We start from the raw sequence: 19,031 nt of genomic DNA, 5'->3' as shown, positions 1-19,031 counted from the left end.
ATGTTAAGTCTCTGATAGAGAAGTTGAGCCTAAGTAGCAAAAAGAACACCTCTTTTACAGCAGATTCATGCACAGGTGGGAGAGAGGCCCCTGGCCCTGCTCACTTCCTTGAAAGCAGCATTTCTCCCAGCCTGGGATCCCATTTACCAGACACAGCCTGTTGACAGCTCAGGCCAGCCAGCTGTATCACCAGATCTTTTCCCTCCATGCCTACATGCCAGATATTGTTAGACAAATGCATAGGGAGAGTGAAGCAGTAGCCAATTTTGTAAGTCTCACATTCAGCGCAGGAGACAATGGCTGTCCACAGCTGTCTGTGGCAGTTCCTACACAATTATTGCACTTTTGTGGCAGGACCCTTCATTTAATCTTCTAGTGCAGTAGAATTGTTGCAGTACGTAATTCAGGACTTGACCTTACAACCTGAAGTCCCACATAGCTATGCTGGACTTTGCACATGGATAAAAACTGGAGAGTCAGGTCCGTCTATCCAATATTAAACAATGTAAGTGCAATATTGCATACAGCAACTGGGACCGTTTTGTGCTAAGGCAGAACATTCATGGTTTGAAAGAATCTCTATCTATCTCTCTTTGGAAACACACCAGTAGGAAAAGTTAAAATGTGGACATGAATTGTGCAAAGCTTTTTTTATGCACTTTTTAATTCAATCAGTTTTGTTCCCTCCCATCCCTCAGCCATGGGACAGCATGAAGCCCAAACAGGCTTGTGCACACAGGAATGTGTTTCTTTTTCCAGCTAGGCTAGTTGATCTCATAATACATATCACATGCATTTCCCTGCCGTGGTGACAGATGGAAGATATGTGCATTTCATTCAATATGGGTCAACCCTTTAGGAATGTGTCCTATCTTACTAAAATGTGCAAATGTACAAACATAAACTATCCTAACAGCAGCATTCATATAACCTGTCAAGGTGTCTCTCATCTTCCCAGACTTTTTGTATTTGCCTGTTAGATATTTCTTTAGTTTTAGGGATATGCATTTTGCAAGAGTACAAATGTTTAACATAGCTGCTCTTGTGGGAGCAAGGTGATGAAATACTGAGAGATGCAGTTTCTCTGAAATGTGGTGCTGCAGCTGCTGCTTCCAGATAAAGGGCCAGTTTGCCTGTAGGTTTTTGCCAGCAGTAGTTAACATGAATTCTGGCAAAGGCCCCAATTTCTTTTCAAAGACAGAGACTGCAGGGAGTTGGCACTGCCTAAAAATGTTGCTATAAAACCAAAGACTACCTTTTCAAAAAATCTTTTAGTCATGCTTGATTGTATTTTTTTTTTATATACATCTGCCAAGGTTATAAGTTTATATCATCAGCCTAATAGACAGACACTAACTGGGCAGAATGATATGGCAGTGGGAGTCATCTATTTTCAGCCATTCTGCTGTCTGGCTGCTTGAAACAGAAACATTTGTGGGCAGGACAGAGGGATGAACAAGAGACCAGACAGGGAAGGAAGAGAATATGACATGAATGATATTACTAATTTATTAATTTATCATAAAGATTTCTTACAAATTTTGTTTGAAAGTGATTCTTCAAACATGTCTCTTCATGGAAAGTTGTCATGGGCTATCTTACTTGCTGTCTTGGGGGTTGTCAACACAAAATCCTCTTTAACTTGCCCCACTTATTTCTCTCCAAAAAAACCAGAGAATCTTATCTTGGCAGGGGTTGTTCTCAGAAGGCCTTTGCATCTACTCCTATACTTAGATATCCTGTGCCTAGCCAGATTGTATTCTCTGTCTATGCGTGCCTGCATTCTAATTTTCCTACAATCTAATTTTCCTGCTCCTCTTCCTTAGAGGTATATGGGAGAATGTGGAGTGGCATGGGTGGTATGTGGTTTGTTTGTTTGTACTTGAAGGTACATGTATGAATCCTGTTTGGGACCCATCCCCCAAAACACCTCCCGTTTTTTTTAAATTCCTCCCATCTCTTGTAACACTTTTAAATTACTGTGATTGGCTTTATTATAAATCCTTTCCAAGATCACTCTCCAACACAGATTAAATGAAGTGAAATCTGCTGACAAGCCTTGATTAGAAATAATGACCCCAGTTAAAATCAGGAACTACTTAAAATGTCATGCTTCTGTGCATTAAAGAACTTCCCATACAGCTTCTCCTTTCTTTTTCTTTGTGCTCTTGAAATGACCGTGGCCCCTTTAGCCAAAAAAACAAACACAAACCAAAAACCCTGCACAAAAAAAAAAATCACCCAGTTTCTCGAGTACTGGGTAACAGTTCTGGTGTCTTGCCACATATTCAGGTGCAAAATTTCAGCATTGCTCTAGACTTGACAAAGGCTTCCTCTGCTCAGTCCAGTTGTAAATGCATACCAGTCACCTGGACTGGAGCATCAAAAGCTGCAGGTATGATGCTTCCCACACCACTCCTTTCCATGGCACTGCTTACAGGAACTCCTAGCTTTAACTATTAGTTGTGGGAACTATATACACTCAGGTAAAGTAAGTAAGCCTCTGAGCTTTGGAAAATAATTACTGAGGTAACTGGTAGGCCTACATGTTGACTTAGGGTAGAATATCACCCTGCCTGCCCTGGTGTATGCAGGAGAAAGGGAAGGGGCACAGCTCCAGTCCTGCAGCAAGCAGTCCCTTGATAGCAGGTGGGGCAGACATGCGACTCTCCGCTGTTACCTGCCACATCTTAGTAGCAGGCAGCTGCTGCCTGTAAATGCTCATAAGCCTGTTTTCATGGTGAATTCTTCTAATGTGACCTAAACTGGACTGATACAGAGTTGGTCTCATTTCATATTCACTTTCAGCTGCGAGAGTCCTAAAAAGCTATTGCCCCTTTCCTGACACACAGTATTTGAGTGTGACAACAGGGGTGCGTTCAGCACACACTAGTACATCAAGTGGATGCAAATGGTCTGTGATCTTAAAAGTACCATAAGCAAGCCCAGGACAGAAAGCAAACTTCCTACATAGATAATAAGCGAGGAGCAGAAGATTCCACATCTTTTAGAGGAAGTAGAAGGTCATATGCTTAGCCTTTCCCCTTTAAAGGATTAGAATTACATCTGTCAGGTTACCAAAATCTGCCATAAAAGATGCACAACTAATCTCATGGTCTAGAGAACCGCATTTATGAGTACTAGAGTTTATCTCTGGTTATTATGAGGAGAGGATTTATGAATCCAGCATTGGCTGGATGCCCCAATTTTACCTTTCCTCTGATCTTGTAAGCCTGATAACCCAGTCTGGGAATCACAGCTCCACTTTGGAAGCAACTATAATAAATCATAAAAGGTGATCATGTTACCAGAAACTAATTTCTCAACTCTGTAACCAGCCAGGAGCATTGTAGTTATGATGTCCACTTACGACTTGCATTGAACCTCAGGAGTATTGTGGAGTCTTTAATCAAAGCAATAAAAAGATCTTCATACACCCATATAACCCAGTGAAATAAATGATTTAGGATGGTGAAAAAAGCATTTACGCATAATACAGACAAGATTTCCACAGATAGGTTGAAAATAAGAATAGCCCAACTATTCTCTTTAAGATAGCTTTTATTTTGATTTGGGCTGGTTTGTTTGGTTATTTACACAAGGTTTTCACATGATATTCTTGTAAAGAGGAAATTTGCTACGAGGCAACTGTAATGATTCTGTGAATTACTGACAGAAATCTAGAGTGAATATTTAGTAAGTTATCAAATTTATTTTCTCCTAAGGCGGTAGCCCCTTTGAAGTTGCATATCATTTTAACTTAAACATGCTACTTCATAGCTAGTCTTTAAATATCTGGATACAAAAAGATCTTTAGGACTGTAAATTCAATGTATTCTCAAACACTTAAAAAAATTGTGAAATGGAAGCAATACAGTGCTGACATTTTTAGCACCATCACTTCATTATAGGACAAATCTTAATTGGCAGCTGATTAAAAAACAAAAAACCCTGAAATGAAGGATTTCCTAGGAAACCGTTGCTGGAGACTGGAATGCAGGTGTTGTAATGCCTGTAAATAGATTATTACTACACGCTCGCTAGAGAATCTTCATGCTGAGAGAGAAGGAAAAATTATGGCAGGTCAGAAGACTGTGAAACATGTGCCCTCTCTTCTCCTACCCTCCCTTTAATTATTGACAGCCTGTCACTTAGGTGCTGTGGTACGATGAATAATAAAACAGGATCCAAGCTGCAGTTCTCGCCAGGATTTATTCTTCCAAATCAAATACTGCCATCTTCAGGCAGACCATGTTTCATGTTTACCAGTTCGAGGGTTTTTTAGTTGCCGAGTAGATCATCATCTCAAACAAACAAAAAACTTGTTACTTCTATGCTCTGCCAGATAAGGGATTGATACTTTGCATAAGATGGAAGGGGATCTTGACAGGTTCTACCTTAGTGTATAGGGTTACCACTACCTAAACACACCTGGCCATTATGTTGGGCTAGACAATAAAACATCCAACTATTTCCCTTGTTTTAATGAGAGATAAGCGGTTAAGATTATAGCCATACTTGGGACCCTAACTGCTAAACAATTCTGAGTATGCATACTGCATGTTGTCAAACACATAGGCAGGTCACTGTAGAAGCAGAGTGTAAACTATTACAATTAAGTGGGTTGAAATTATGTGTCATATTTATACATCTTTTCTTCCCTTCCAACAAAGTAGAACTTTAAGATGGTATTTCAACATCAGCTGATTATATCTGCAGAACAAATTGAAAAAGCAATTTACCCCAGCAAACAGATACATTGTGTGGTATAGAATACCCACGTATTCAGCAGAGCAGTAACATTAACTTTCCTTTTTCTCTTACAGTGCCCTGAAATTGAGATGACCTACTGTGTTCAGCCATAAGGATCACATAATGAATTAGACAGTACAATAGTTGAAATGAAGACTAGGTCTGTAAAGATACAGGTAAGCAGGCAAGTCTTTCATTTAAACACCAAGACTGATTTTTTAAAATTCCTTTTGAGAGCGCTAAAACAGATACTTGTATTTTCCCCAAAATATTTTTTTCATAATGTGAACCACTGCTGCTATCTTACTGTACTGGCAGGATATAATATGATAATACATACATACTGTATTCAGTGCAAACACATCAGAACGCCAGCCAACAAAAACAAGTCAAGAGCAGCTGGATCCTGACTGCCTTTTTCAAACAAGCATGCAAGTCAGTTAAAATCAGGTAGCTTTTTATATTCCTTAATATCCTATGACGGAAAAGTCAAATTCTAGATTATGTCCTCACATATTTTATGATGTTTCACTTCTTGTTTGTGCTGTTTCTAAAATGGAAATCTGTTACTAGGTGTGAGCTCTCTGATCTCAGAGAAAGTCTTCTCTCTTCTCTATGCTGGAATATTCTTTTATACTTTCATATGCAGCCTCAGTGTTGGGGAACTTATCCTTTAAAGTGATTCCTTCCACCCTCCAAAGAACCACTTTGTTGCAGAAGAACAGCATATTTAGAAAGTTTATGATATAATTCATCAACATAAAATTTCTTCAGAAATCTTCTTCTCCCCAACTTCTCCACCTAATCCTGAAAAACACACCAAAACATGAACCTCCCACACTGCACAAACTATTTGAACCTCTACTAAGATTTTAGGATAGGGGCCATAAGACATTAGTCCCCTCAAATTCTGTTTCTTCTCTGGGCCTACTGTAAGAGCTGGCCCTGTCTTACCATTTTCCAAATTTTTTTTTTTCTATTTCTGCTTAAGTCTTTTGTGTCAGAAAAAGATCTATGACTTCTTTAGTCTCTTCTGTACTCCCTTTTTTAATTTCCTTATGTTATGGACAAACTTGTAAACTAAAGAGGTCTCAGGTGTTCAATAGTTGTTCTAATTAGTCCTCTTGAGTGCCGCCTTGCATTATTACAAGGTATGTAACATGGAACTTGAATGTTGTTATCATTATTTCAATATCAATTATCTTATCAGATGGAGTTGCCTCATCCCGGAATAATTGCCTCCTGGTCCACCAGGAGCAGGAACTCACGACTATTGCTTGAATCTGCCTCTCCCTCAGAAAGGATACTTCTTCTGATCCTTAGTAATTAACATTTTGCTGTTTGAAATGTCAAAATTTGAAATTGTACATTGTTGTGAACCAAAGCCAGTAAGAAATTTCATATGAATTTGTTATATTACAAAATATCAGATAGTGATACTTGATGGGGTGAGGGTGGGGAGGAGGAGATGGAGAAATAAAGTATTTTTGTATATGCTGAACAAAGGTCGAAGGAGTTTAAAGGTTTCTGTGGACTTTCAGGTAAAACTTTATAAAGACCCTTGCCTTCTCTCGTGTTATCTGTGATAAAGTATGTAAGTGAACTAAGTGTGATAACCTGTGGTTATTAGTCTTAATATATCCAATATAATCACCATGGGCCTAAATAACCTTTATTAATCACTAACCTTTCAGTATTAGTAAAATAAATAAAGGAAAATTTCTTTTGGAAAATGTATTTATTTAAAGGAAAATTTATACAATAAAGGAAAATTTACTTTGTCAAAATAATGTTTTTGAAACACTGAGCTCAGTACTTGCTGTAATGGTTGTAGAAATCAAAATGCAGACAAATGAAGATAGCTGAAACTTATCTATTGTCCTTTCCTCCAGCTGCAGCATTGGGTGAAAAAGGGAACATAATCAGCCTGCTCTTAAGGAGTTGTTCAAGTAGCCCATGCTTTCACTGTGTAAAAGTATGGATAAAGTTTACATGCCCAAATGTACTTCTGCAGTTGCAGGTAAAATGAAAGACTGTGTTACTAATCATTTCCAGGCACAATCACAGTAATGACATGTACTGAGGTAGGTGCCATATTCCCAGGTAATTTACGGCTAGGTCTCTGTCACTTCCTAGAACAGCCCACCAGTTTCATGCATGTGTACTGCAAATTACCGTATATAGGGTATTTGCAGCTTCACATTGGAGATGAATCCTGCTGTCCTTCCATAAATCTGGAAGAGCTTCTTCAGGGTCATTTTGCATTTACAGGTAAGAATTTAGGTCTTCTATTTTATCAGTAGGACAAATACACTTCCGGCCATCCATCTTCTGTAGGAAATGAATGAAAAAGTGCCTTCACTGTCATACACACTCTTCTTCTGGGAGCTGCTCTGAGCAAATTCTGCTGGGTTCACTGTTTCAGTCAGCCTACAAGACAAGAGACAGCAATGCCTTTCAGCCTGCACCCCCTCTACTTGCCAAAAAAACAGGCTCACCTCAGTTTTTATTCCAGGGCCTGCAGAACTAGGCAAAGTGAGAAAAAACATTGCAGAGGCATAATTTGAAATTAGAAGCTGAAGGAAAATATCCACTCTTGTCTTTTTTCTCTTTCTTCCCTTCCCCTTTTCCTCACCCCTATGCCTGAAGTTCCATAGCAGTGCTCATCCAGTACAGCACAGTGGACCAGCTCTGTCTTATTGCCTTGCTGCCAGCTAACACATGTCCTTCTCTGTGGCAAAAACAGTCAGGAGGAAGAGTACTTTCCCCAACCCCTGCACCCTGCCTGAGCAGAAGCTAGCATGATCTGGGAGGGTGGGTTAACACAAGAAAGGAGTTGGGATGGGATGGACATGGGGTGCAAGATGGTGGAGGAGCTGCACAGGAGTCTTTAAAAGGCATGGCATAGGCAGGACTTTAAAAAGAAAGACTTTCCATGTCTCCCCCACATCCCTTGCATCCCTGTCTTGGCATGGCTGCAATCCAGGGAGCCACTAAAAGTTGCTGGGGAGACTAACTCTGGAAGAACACGGAGTGCAGAAAGGAGATTTGTATGTACACCTTTTTAGGTCTCATCCAGCAGGTCTGAGATTTCTCTGCCTAAAAAGTTCATTGCTCTTGTCTGTGTCCCAGTAAAATACAGTTGTGGAGTTGCAAAACTCTAGGTGTTTCTAGAAGAAAAAAGTGCAGGTAGATCCTTTTCAGAATTCTGGATGCGTCAGGTCACTGTCTTAATAGGATTATAATTTTTTGATTCCTCCAATATCTTTGTACGTCTCACTGTTCTGCCCCTTTTGCTATTGTCTTTTTTTTTTTTAATTCTGTCTTCCCAACCTAGTCTTCTAGCTGAGGAGATCGGCTCTCCAGCAGCAATACCTTACTATTACATATTGGTGTAACCTTTGCAGCTTGATAAAAATTGTAGGTCTACAGGGATGGAGGACTGGGGAACCTCCATTCATACTCATATTGGCTAAGGGTACTGTTGTGGTTTAACCGCGGCCAGCAGCTCAGCCCAACACAGCCACTCGCTCACTCCCCCTCAGTGGGATGGGGGAGAGAATCAGGAGGGTAAAAGTGAGAAAACTTGTGGGTTGAGATAAAGACAGTTTAATAGGTAAACGTGCTAGCAAAGCAAAACAAGGAATTCATTCAGTCCTTCCCATCAGCAGGCAGGTGTTCAGCTCCAGGAAAGCAGGGCTTCATCACGCTTAATGGTTATTGGGAAGACAAATGCTGTAGCTCTGAACATCCCCCTTCCTCCTTCTTTCCCCAGTTTTATTGCTGAGTGTGACGCCATATGGTCTGGGGTATCCTTTTAGTCCATTGGGGTCAGCTGTCCTGGCTGTGTGTCCCCCCAACTCCTTGTGCACCCCCAGCCTACTCACTGGCAGGGCAGCATGAGAAGCAGAGAAGGCCCTGATGCTGTGTAAGCACTGCTCAGCAACAACTAAAACATCCCTGTGTTATCAATTCTGTTTTAGTCACAAATCCAAAACACAGCCCCATACAAGCTACTGTGAAGAAATTTAACTCTATCCCAGCCAAAACCGGTACAGGTACCAAAGGTAGATCTGTGCTAGCTCTTATTTTTTTCTAATTTATTACAGGCTTTATGGCTTATCTACAGCCTTTACTCTATACAGGCATTTTTCTTTCTTTAATAGCACATACCCTTCAAAATTTGTATTTCAGTCATGACTGCAGTTCTGTTGGGCTTCTATAGTGCTTCTATATAAACAGAAAGAGAATAAGGAAGAAAGAAGTGAGGCTACACAGTAGACATCCAGATAACATGGACAAAGGAAAGATCTTCAAGGTCACCTCTCTGCAAAGGATCTTCTGCCTCTTCCACTGGCTTCTGCTAATGCTTCTGGGACCTTGACTCAGGTATTCCGGGGCAGGCCTTGTATATTGCACAGTATTAATATTTGATGCTCCAGAGTTTGTTCCTCTCACCCAAGAGGGATTTTATATGACATTCAGCCAAAGAATCTGTCCAAAACTCAGTGAGTTTTTTCAGGTAGTATAAGTAACAACAACAATACTGAGTGTTGGTGACCAAACACCACGCAATGGCACCTAGCAGTCCAAACCAAATTTGCATCTTCCATTTATATACAATTTGTGAGTACCTTGCATCTCTCTGTTAGATACAGTTTCCTATCATCTGTTTATCTGATTAATACTCTCTAAATGTGAAGCAGGCACTCAGACTTCAGTCCTTTACAGTCCCATGTGATCAACTCATGCTGTATATCTCAAATTCTTTATTTTCATAGCTGGTCTGCACATCTTCCTTGTATCAATATCATATATGTAGTGTGTACACCTCATTAATGCTTTGAATCTACACATCTTGCTTGTTTAGTCTGTTACCCAGCTGCTTATCAGTCATATGTGCAAGCACCCCAATACATCAATTGCATAGCCACAATAATTACACTTCCTGTTTTTCAAGTTTTTTCAGTGTTGTTTTAGCTTGCACTGAGATAAAAGCAATTGCAAAGCAGTTAACACACTCAAGGCAAAAGAACAAGGCTATATTGATCCCAGAACTTCGCAAACTAAGTTGCAGATCTGGTATAAACTAACTAGAAAGGGATGAAATTGGGAGCTTAATTGATCATGAATAAATTTCATCTGAAAACAAGTAGGTGATATCCAGTCATGAAAGATGTGAGATTGTAGTATAGCTTTTCCATGGGTGTCATCAGACCAAGAAAGGTAATTAGCTTTAAAATGGACCTTAATAAATGTAGTTAATGGGATTGTGCAATGTAACTGCCCATGATGGCAGAAGATGAATTGACTCAGGAGGTGTTTCTCAGCCCTATATTTTTACATAGATTCGGAAAAGACGAAACTTGATTAAATATATGCATATGATCAGAAAACAGGACATAGTCTGTAATCTGTCATGTTAACACTGGATGTCTCAGAACATAGATATGAAGTCATTATGCCTTTTACATGGAGATCACCTGTTTATCAGGCATTATGTCTTGCTGTTCTCAGATATGCAAATATTCATTTGTAGGATGAGTTACTACTTTCACATTACAAACTTTCCACTGTATCACACCACAGATTTCAAGCTCTTCAGAGCTTGAAGTGCACATAAAGTGCCTAGGAAAATGAGGCTTATATCTCTCTTGAATTTTCTCTGAGCACACTTCCAAGCAGATACCATAACTTACTGCCTTGACAAAAATGTTGCAAGTTATCCACATTATAATTGTCATATATGTGTACTTATTTTTATGAGAAAGTTACAACAGATTGTTGTAAAAATATCAATTAAAAAAAAGGCAATAAGGAAAAACTTTAGGTCTCTGTTTTGTACTTACTTTTATGCTGTTTCTAAACCCAAGGTGGAAATTTTGCTACTTCCTTCCATCTATTTCTTAATGGAATTCCTAACACACCATTTAAAAGATAATCCATCCTTTAAGAACATGTTCTTATGAATTGGTAATTTTATGAACTGTGGGTGGGATCAACCAGCAACAAGCTATGGCAATATGGCCAAAAATTTCTTATAGACCCAGCTTCCTAAAGGTCAGTCCTGAAATCCAGATGAACATGCACTTATGGATATCAGGACCAGATATAATATCGTAATTATTTTTTAAATTATTATATCTCGCGTTCTTTTGTCACTGAAAAATTAAATACCATCCTAGTCTTGGGTCATCAGTCTGTGTGGCCTATTTAAATATGCACAGAGATAACATTGAAAAATGTCACAGTCTCTTGCTATATATGTAACAAACCTTTAATATCATAAATTAAGGGGATTTTACCTCTCAATTCCTAGATCGTGTTAGTTGTAGTAGCTTTCAAGCTTCCAACATTACTGGTTTTATGACTTCTAATTTCATGAAATATAAGCAGTGATAATGAAGAAACGAACTGTTACTTATATCTTTCTTCTGACGTTAATGCGGTGAAGATTTCACAGCTGATAAAGATATTTGGTCATGTAATATTTCATCCTGTTTCCACAGCAAGTGGTTGCTGTGCTTCCCTTGCATGAAGCAATAGTGACACCCAGTGTTAAAAGCTTTGCATTGACCAGAAGCACCCTGCACTTCCCTATGTTTCTCACTTACCGTTCAACGTTGTAATTGAAAATTTGTTCAGCTCTTGCAGACTATCAGAAAAAGAACAGCCTACCATCTTAAAAAATGCTCTAAAGCCTCCCTGTATATATGCAGGTTTTTATTTTAAAAATCTGCCTAGATTATTAAAAACAAACTAAAGCTTATTTATGGTACTTACACCATTCTCCTTTTGAAATGAGATCTTAATCAGATTGAATTTGTTTCACAGTTCAGAAATTGTAGTGGATGGTGTTTTGAGAGAAATGGGTTTCAACTTCAGATGGAAGAGTGAAAGCAATGGAAAGAATTTGGCATTCTCCAGCTGCCTACAAATATTGCAAATCCTTGGAGAACTTTGAAGACCCACTTGATTGAAACAGCTAGATGACTAGACACAAATATGTATGTTTAAGTAATAAAGATAGTTGAAAAGAATGCTGTTAATTAGGATGTGGATAAAGGTTACATCTGGCCACAGCAGGTGAGTCCCTGTCCTGCCCGGCTTGCCCCATGGGGGTCCCTGGTTCCCTGGCCTCCACAGTACCCTGACAGCATCATTGGCTTGTAATTTGCCTTCTTACGGTGTTCAAATATGGGGCAACTTCAGAAATATTATAATTTCTGATACACATTATGTCTGCTAACTCTTTTGTGACAGTGGCCCAGCTGTACAAAATATTCCATTCTGAGATAACGGTGGCATAACACCACTGACAGGAACAATCTACTTGGAGGGGAAATAAACATACTGAACATATCTATGGTAAACATAGTTGTTGTGGTCTAACCCCAGCTGGCAACTAAGCATCACACAGCTGCTCACTTGCTCCCCCCACCCCTCGCCAAGCCTGGTGGGATATGGAAAGAATTGGAAGGGTAAAAGTGAGAAACAAACTCATAGGTTGAGATCACAACAGTTTAATAATTAAAAAGAAACAATAACAACAACAACAACAACAATAATAATAAATTGTAAGGAAAAGGTGGGGGAAAAAAAGAAAAAAAGTGTGAGAGGAAAATAACACCCAAGAAAGACAAGTGATACAAATGGAAACAATTGCTCACCGCCAACCGACCGATGCCCAGCCAGTACCCGAGCAGCAGCCCACCCGCCAACCTCCCACCTAGTTTTATTGCTGAGCACGACATCATATGGTATGGAACATCCTTTGGTCAGTTGGGGTCAGCTGTCCCAACTGTGTCCCCTCCCAACTTCTTGTGCACCCCCAGCCTACTCCCTGGTGGGGTGGGGTGAGAAGCAGAAAAGGCCTTGACTCTGTGTAAGCACTGCTCAGCAATAACTGAAACATCCCTATGTTATTGATACTGTTTCCAGCACAAATCCAAAATATAGCCCCATACTAGCTGCTATGAAGAAATTTAACACTATCGCAGCCAAAACCAGCACAACAGTGAAACAAATAGGATTTTGCAAAAGAAAGCACATGGCTACACAAGAGAATATTGATAGGTAAAAAAATTATCTACTGACACTCCATACATTACAGTGGGTCATTCAGCTGTCTAAACACGGGACACCATAGAGCAGCTGGTGTTCCCGCAGGCCGTAGCTATGCCCTCCATCACATACCCCAGCCCTTTGTGGACAGCTCAGTCACCTGGCACATCTAAGAAAGTGCTACAACTATTTGTAGGCAGTTGAATCCCACCCTCTGAGACTGCATCCAGGTGACCTTTTCAAAGCGTTTATCAGATGACCAAAAAACATGATTCTACATATTAATGACAGAATCGGCTAAATCCTGATCCTGACAGAATGGTGAGATGAATTCAGTAAATTAAAATATCAATATAACAGATGGGCAGAGGAGGCAGAAAAAATGAGCAGTATTTTTTTTAAAGTAGAAATTAGAAGCTACTTACTACTTTAAAAATCTGGTGAGAGAGGTTAAAATCATTAGGAGAAATCCCTGGTTTGCAAGGCTTAAAAAAGTAAGATGATGATAATGTGTTACTGTCATAATCAAAAGTCACTCTACCAATTGAATTGCTGCTGTTTTTTTCAACCTGACATCTTCTAGAGCAAAAAAATATACAATTTGTAGGAGTTAACATTTCAAAAAAAGATTTATCTAAAGAAGAATTCTGAGGGATCCAGAAAATTGAAAGACACTAAAACCAAGAATTGGTCTTTTCACAGATAAAGGGAATAAATTTGTCTTAATGTAACGCTATAGAAAAGAAACATTAACTACAAAATTGTATTTAATTCCGTACTGGAAAAAAGAAGTAATTGATAATTCTTATGATTTTTTTTGGTGACTGTTCTGCCATGAATTGTCATCATGTCACAAATCTTTGTGCTATCTGTAATCTTATTAACAGTACATTTATGTTTTAGCCCTGTTGTGGATTGATTGGGGCCAGCAATCATTCTTAACCAGTGTAATAAATATTTTAGGCAGTACTTTTAAAACCAGAGTTTCTTTTACTAGCTGAAGTAACTTGGAGAAGTTTGAGTCTAATGTATCTACTATCAACAGAATTTATATCAGATTAATTGAACAACTAGTTATCTCTGATGGGATAACCTGTCCCTTTTTTGAATATTGCCATATCCTCAATATTCGTTCAATCTCCTACAAGTTCTGCTTGTTCTGTCCGGCTTTTAGGCAGAGGGCTTGGGGGATAGAAAAGCTTTTAAGAAAACCAAAAAAGTCCCTCCCCCAACTTCTCCTATTCAAAGTCCTCAGAAGGCTGAGTAAGAAAACCATCCTCGGTGATTAATAGTCTCAGAAGTAGTTAGTCATCTTCAGCTGAGATGAACATGCTATATTTGCTTTGAATTTTCAAATAGATTATCCATACACTGGGTAATTAGCATACATATTAAAGCATACACCTGGGGATTCTTACTTTGCCTATTCAAATACAGTGCTGGTTAATAATGTACTTTTTGTGCATCTTACCTGACATATTTATACTGTGCTGCATTTTTTTAAAAAATCATCGTGCAAACATTCTTTTATGCACCCATAATGAAATTTTATCATTTTCTATGCTTGATCTACACTGAAGTTTGGCAGCATGGCCACATCAGCTGCAAGAAGGGAAGAGCGGTGGGAGAGTGGGGAATGCTCTTTCCTTACTTATAACCAGAAAACATTTAACTAGAATAGCAGAAAGTATTTGCTTGTGTAGCTCTACTACAAATGGAGCATAATCAGTCAACAGCTTTCACAGGTAAGTTCAGATTTGCAACATCTACGAACAAGCTATGAACACAGTCTCAGTTCCTAAACAGCATTCACAACTGAGATAACACAAAATCATAGAATCATAGAATCATTTTGGTTGGAAAAGACCCTTATGATCAAGTGCAGCCGTTAACCTAACACTACCAAGTCCACCGCTAAATCATGTCCCTAAATGCCACACCTACACGTCCTTTAAATACCTCCAGGGATGGTGACTCCACCACCCCTCTGGGCAGCCTGTTCCAATGCTTGACCATCCTTTCAGTAAAGAAATTTTTCCTAATATCCAATCTAAACCTCCCCTGGCACAACTTGAGGCCATTTCCTCTCATCCTATCACTTGTTACTTGGGAGAAGAGACCGACCCCCACCTCACTACAGCCTCCTTTCAGGTAGTTGTAGAGAGCAATAAGGTCTCCCCTCAGCCTCCTTTTCTCCAGGCTAAACAACCCCAGTTCCCTCAGCCACTCCTCGTAAGACTTCTGCTCTAGACCCTCCACCAGCTTCGTTGCCCTTCTCTGGACACGCTCCAGCACCTCAATGTCTCTCTTGTAGTGAGGGGCCCAAAACTGAACACAGTATTCCAGGTGCGGCCTCACCAGTGCCAAGTACAGGGGGACAATTACTTCCCTAGTCCTGCTGGCCACACTATTTCTGATACAAGCCAGGATGCTATTGGCCTTCTTGGCCACCTGGGCACACTGCCGGCTCATATTCAGTAGGCTGTTGATCAACACTCCCAGGTCCTTTTCCACCAGGCAGCTTTCCAGCCACTCTTCCCCAAGCCTGTAGCATTGCATGAGGTTGCTGTGGCCCAAGTGCAGGACCTTGCACTTGGCCTTGTTGAACCTCATACAATTGACCTCGGCCCATCGATCCAGCCTGTCCAGATCCCTCTGTAGAGCCTTCCTACCCTCAAGCACATCAACACTCCCACACAACTTGGTGTCATCTGCAAACTTACTGAGGGTGCACTCGATCCCCTTGACCAGATTGTTGATAAAGATATTAAACAGAACTGGCCCCAACACAGAGCCCTGGGGAACACCACTTGTGACCCGCCACCACCTGGATTTAACTCCATTCACCACCACTCTTTGGGCCCAGCCATCCAGCCAGTTTTTTACCCAGCGAAGAATACACCTGTCCAAGCCATGAACAGCCAGTTCCTCCAGGAGAATGCTGTGGGAAACCGTGTCAAAGGCTTTACTGAAGTCCAGGTAAACAACACCCACAGCCTTTCCTTTGTTCACTAAGCGAGTCACCTTGTCATAGAAGGAGATCAGATTAGTCAAGCAGGACCTGCCTTCCATAAACCCATGCTGACTGGGCCTGACCACCTGGTAGTCCTGTACGTGCCATGTGATGGCACTCAAGATGATCTGCTCCATAACCTTCCCCACCACTGAGGTCAAACTGACAGGCCTGTAGTTCCCCACGCCCTCCTTCTGGCCCTTCTTGTTGATGGGCATCACATTTGCTAACCTGCAGTCAACCGGGACCTGCCTGGTTAGCCAGGACTGCTGATAAATGATGGAAAGTGGCTTGGTGAGCACTTCCACCAGCTCCCTCAGTACCCTTGGGCAGATCCCATCCGGCCCATTTGCGTGTGTGTAAGTGGTGTAGCAGGTGGCTAACCATTTCCCCTTGGATTATCGGGCACTTAATTCTGCTTCCTCTCCCTGTCTTCCAGCTGAGGGGGCTGGGTACCTGGAGAACAACTGGTCTGACTATTAAAGACTGAGGCAAAGAAGGCATTAAGTACCTCAGCCTTCTCCTCAGCCTTTGTCACTATGTTTCTTCCTGCACCCAGTAAAGGATGAAGATTCTCCTTAGCCCTCCTTTTGTTGCTAATGTATTTATAGAAACCTGTTTTATTGTCTTTTATGGCATTAGTCAGATTAAGTTCTAGTTGGGCTTTGGCCCTTCTAATTTTCTCCCTGCATAACCTCATGATATCCTTGTAGTCATCCTGAGTTGCCTCCCCCTTCTTCCAAAGGTCATAAACTCTCTTTTTTTTCCTGAGTTCCAGCCGAAGTTCTCTGTTAAGCCAGGCCAGTCTTCATTGCTGCTGGCTTGTCTTTTGGCACACAGGGACGGCCTGCTCCTGCACCTTTAGGGTTTCCTTCTTGAAGAATGTCCAGCCTTCCTGGACTCCTTTGCCGTTCAGGACTGACTCCCAAGGGGCTCTGTCAACCAGGCCCCTAAACAGGCCAAAGTCTGCCCTCCGGAAGTCCAAGGTACCAGTTCTGCTAATCCCCCTCCTTACTTCTCCAAGAATTGAAAACTCTATCATTTCAAGATCGCTGTGCTCAAGACAGTGTCCAACAATCACATCACCCACAAGTCCTTCTCTGTTTGCAAAAATATAAACCTTGAGCTAAGATTATTTTTCTCTGAACATTATTGTCTCAGTTTCTCATTCTTGCTCAGTGGACAGTCAAAACTCATTTCTCGTATCTCATGCCGGAGCAGACAAATCACATATGCTACACTGAATCAGCAGAAGTTGTTCTGCAGATATTTATGGTTCTAATATCTGCCAATGAAACTGCCAGTGGAACAGCTCTGCTGTCATCTTCAGGGCCAAAATCTTGTTAGCAGCAAAGTGACAGAGCACTAAAGGAATGAGTAGCGTATGGAAACTGACCATTTATCATCTTAGTTTTCTTACTTTCATTCTGCAATCTTTATAGCAACAAAACCCCCCTCAGGAACAGTGTCCCAAAGATCAAATTCAAGGATTGAGCTTTAGTTATCAGGAGAAAAATTACAAGAATTAGGTAGGAAAATTACCTGAAGGTGAAATTGCTTCAGAAAGATGAGATGTGTCCTTGTCTATGTTCTGTACCAGTCAACTTATTTCAAAAGGAGGTAGTGAAGAGGGATCATGTCAAGGTAAATATTAGAGGAATGAGAAGAATTCCACATATGAGATATATGTGTATGCATGGTGTGTATACATCTCAAAGTAACGAGACAATATATATCAGACTATCAGACATGAAAGTGACTTACAGAAGTAAGGCACCCTCACCAGCATTTCTGCAGGAAATACTCGTATATGATAAGTAAAGACCATGTCACAATGACTATGGTCATTAAAGATGAGATTTATTTTGAATATTTGACATTGCAAGCATTTCTTCTGAATGCTGTTTGGTTTGAAGGCTTGACTTGGACTTTCATCTTCTTTTAATGTTGTCTTTGTTTGTTCTTATTGAAATATATTTTTGAAATCTGAGGAAGGAAAAGACTTTGCCGAATTTTTTCCAAAATTTGCTATAGTTTATATTGATGGATCTCAGTGAGTTATAAATTCAGATAAAATATTCTATTACTCTACTTTTATCCAATGGTATATTTAGCATTTTTCTCACAGCAAACATACTTTTACTGAGCTGTTGAAGACTAATAATACAGGTAACAAACAAAAATAATGGTGTCACGGGTATTTTAATCCTAGCATAACTTGTTCCTGGGCAACAGGCCAAAAGATCTGCTTCACAGTATATAATACTGTGCATTTCTTCTGTTGTCCTTTGTTATTTAGTAGTAGTACTCCACCACATATACTCTAGCTATAACTTGCCTTCTCCCTCCCCAAACACCTTTTACTGAAGACAAAATTCCACATGTATTTAAAACTATCTATCTAAGCCAATTTACATCAACAATTTAGAACTGAATGCTGCAACATGCAAATGAATTTTGGCTAGGCATCGAGGAGAGTCTTAATTAATGTATTACAGCCCCTATTTGCAAAGGTTTATACACACTGGGCACCTGCAGCGAGGTACAACACAGGGCAGTTAGAGGTGAGCATCCTCAGGAGCAGGGTGTACAGGGACAGTGGCCTCATACAGGCCCTGGCTCTGGCCAATGATTTAAAACAGCAGAAACCGCGTATTTGCTAGAGCACGTTGGTGGGAAGAAGGCGCTGATAGAGAAAACTCGGAGGAACGCTTTTGGTGGTCTCAGAGCTTGTGTTACCCTGCTACTGCAAAAACCCAGCCACAGTCCTGCACAGCTGTGTACAATCCGACACCAGTGGGCAGGAGCCCTCTCACCTTTCCCTACAAATTGTGACCAGAAAAACTTTATTTCAGGTACTCAAAAACATGCATATATTATACACATAATATATATATAAAGTAATATATACACATACACATTATAAGCTTATATACTTGCTCCACTCTATACATCTGTATTTATACACACAGTGCATTTGAATAACGCACGTACACTGCGTATTTGGCCACACACAGGCCCACAGCGGACATGAACACCCACACGCGCAGGGTGCGTGAGTGGGGGAAAAGGGGGGGCGGCCTGCGCCGGCCCGGGAGCTGTTACCAGCGCGCGCAGCCGTTACCGGCGTCCCCACAGCTCCCTGCCGGCCGCTCCGAGGGGAGGCCGCCGCGGCCCGCAAGACCGCCCGTCGCCGTCGTCG

The 19,031-nt window shown here is 40.7% G+C and overlaps 1 long non-coding RNA gene across 2 annotated transcripts in view; it reads left to right on the top strand.

The window, feature by feature from the left end:
* The window catches only part of LOC142421687 (uncharacterized), a 76,428-nt gene extending 64,678 nt beyond the window's left edge, over positions 1–11,750 (top strand). For both annotated transcript variants that reach the window (XR_012778950.1, XR_012778949.1), the window contains 3 exons: positions 4,827–4,928; positions 8,947–9,141; positions 11,587–11,750. This is a non-coding gene — a long non-coding RNA (uncharacterized LOC142421687). The remainder of the gene's footprint in view (positions 1–4,826; positions 4,929–8,946; positions 9,142–11,586) is intronic.
* Positions 11,751–19,031: the final 7,281 nt, after the last annotated feature.

Source organism: Mycteria americana, chromosome Z (genome assembly GCF_035582795.1).
Source record: "Mycteria americana isolate JAX WOST 10 ecotype Jacksonville Zoo and Gardens chromosome Z, USCA_MyAme_1.0, whole genome shotgun sequence".
NCBI lineage: Eukaryota > Metazoa > Chordata > Aves > Ciconiiformes > Ciconiidae > Mycteria > Mycteria americana.
This window is presented reverse-complemented; position numbering and strand designations above follow the sequence as displayed.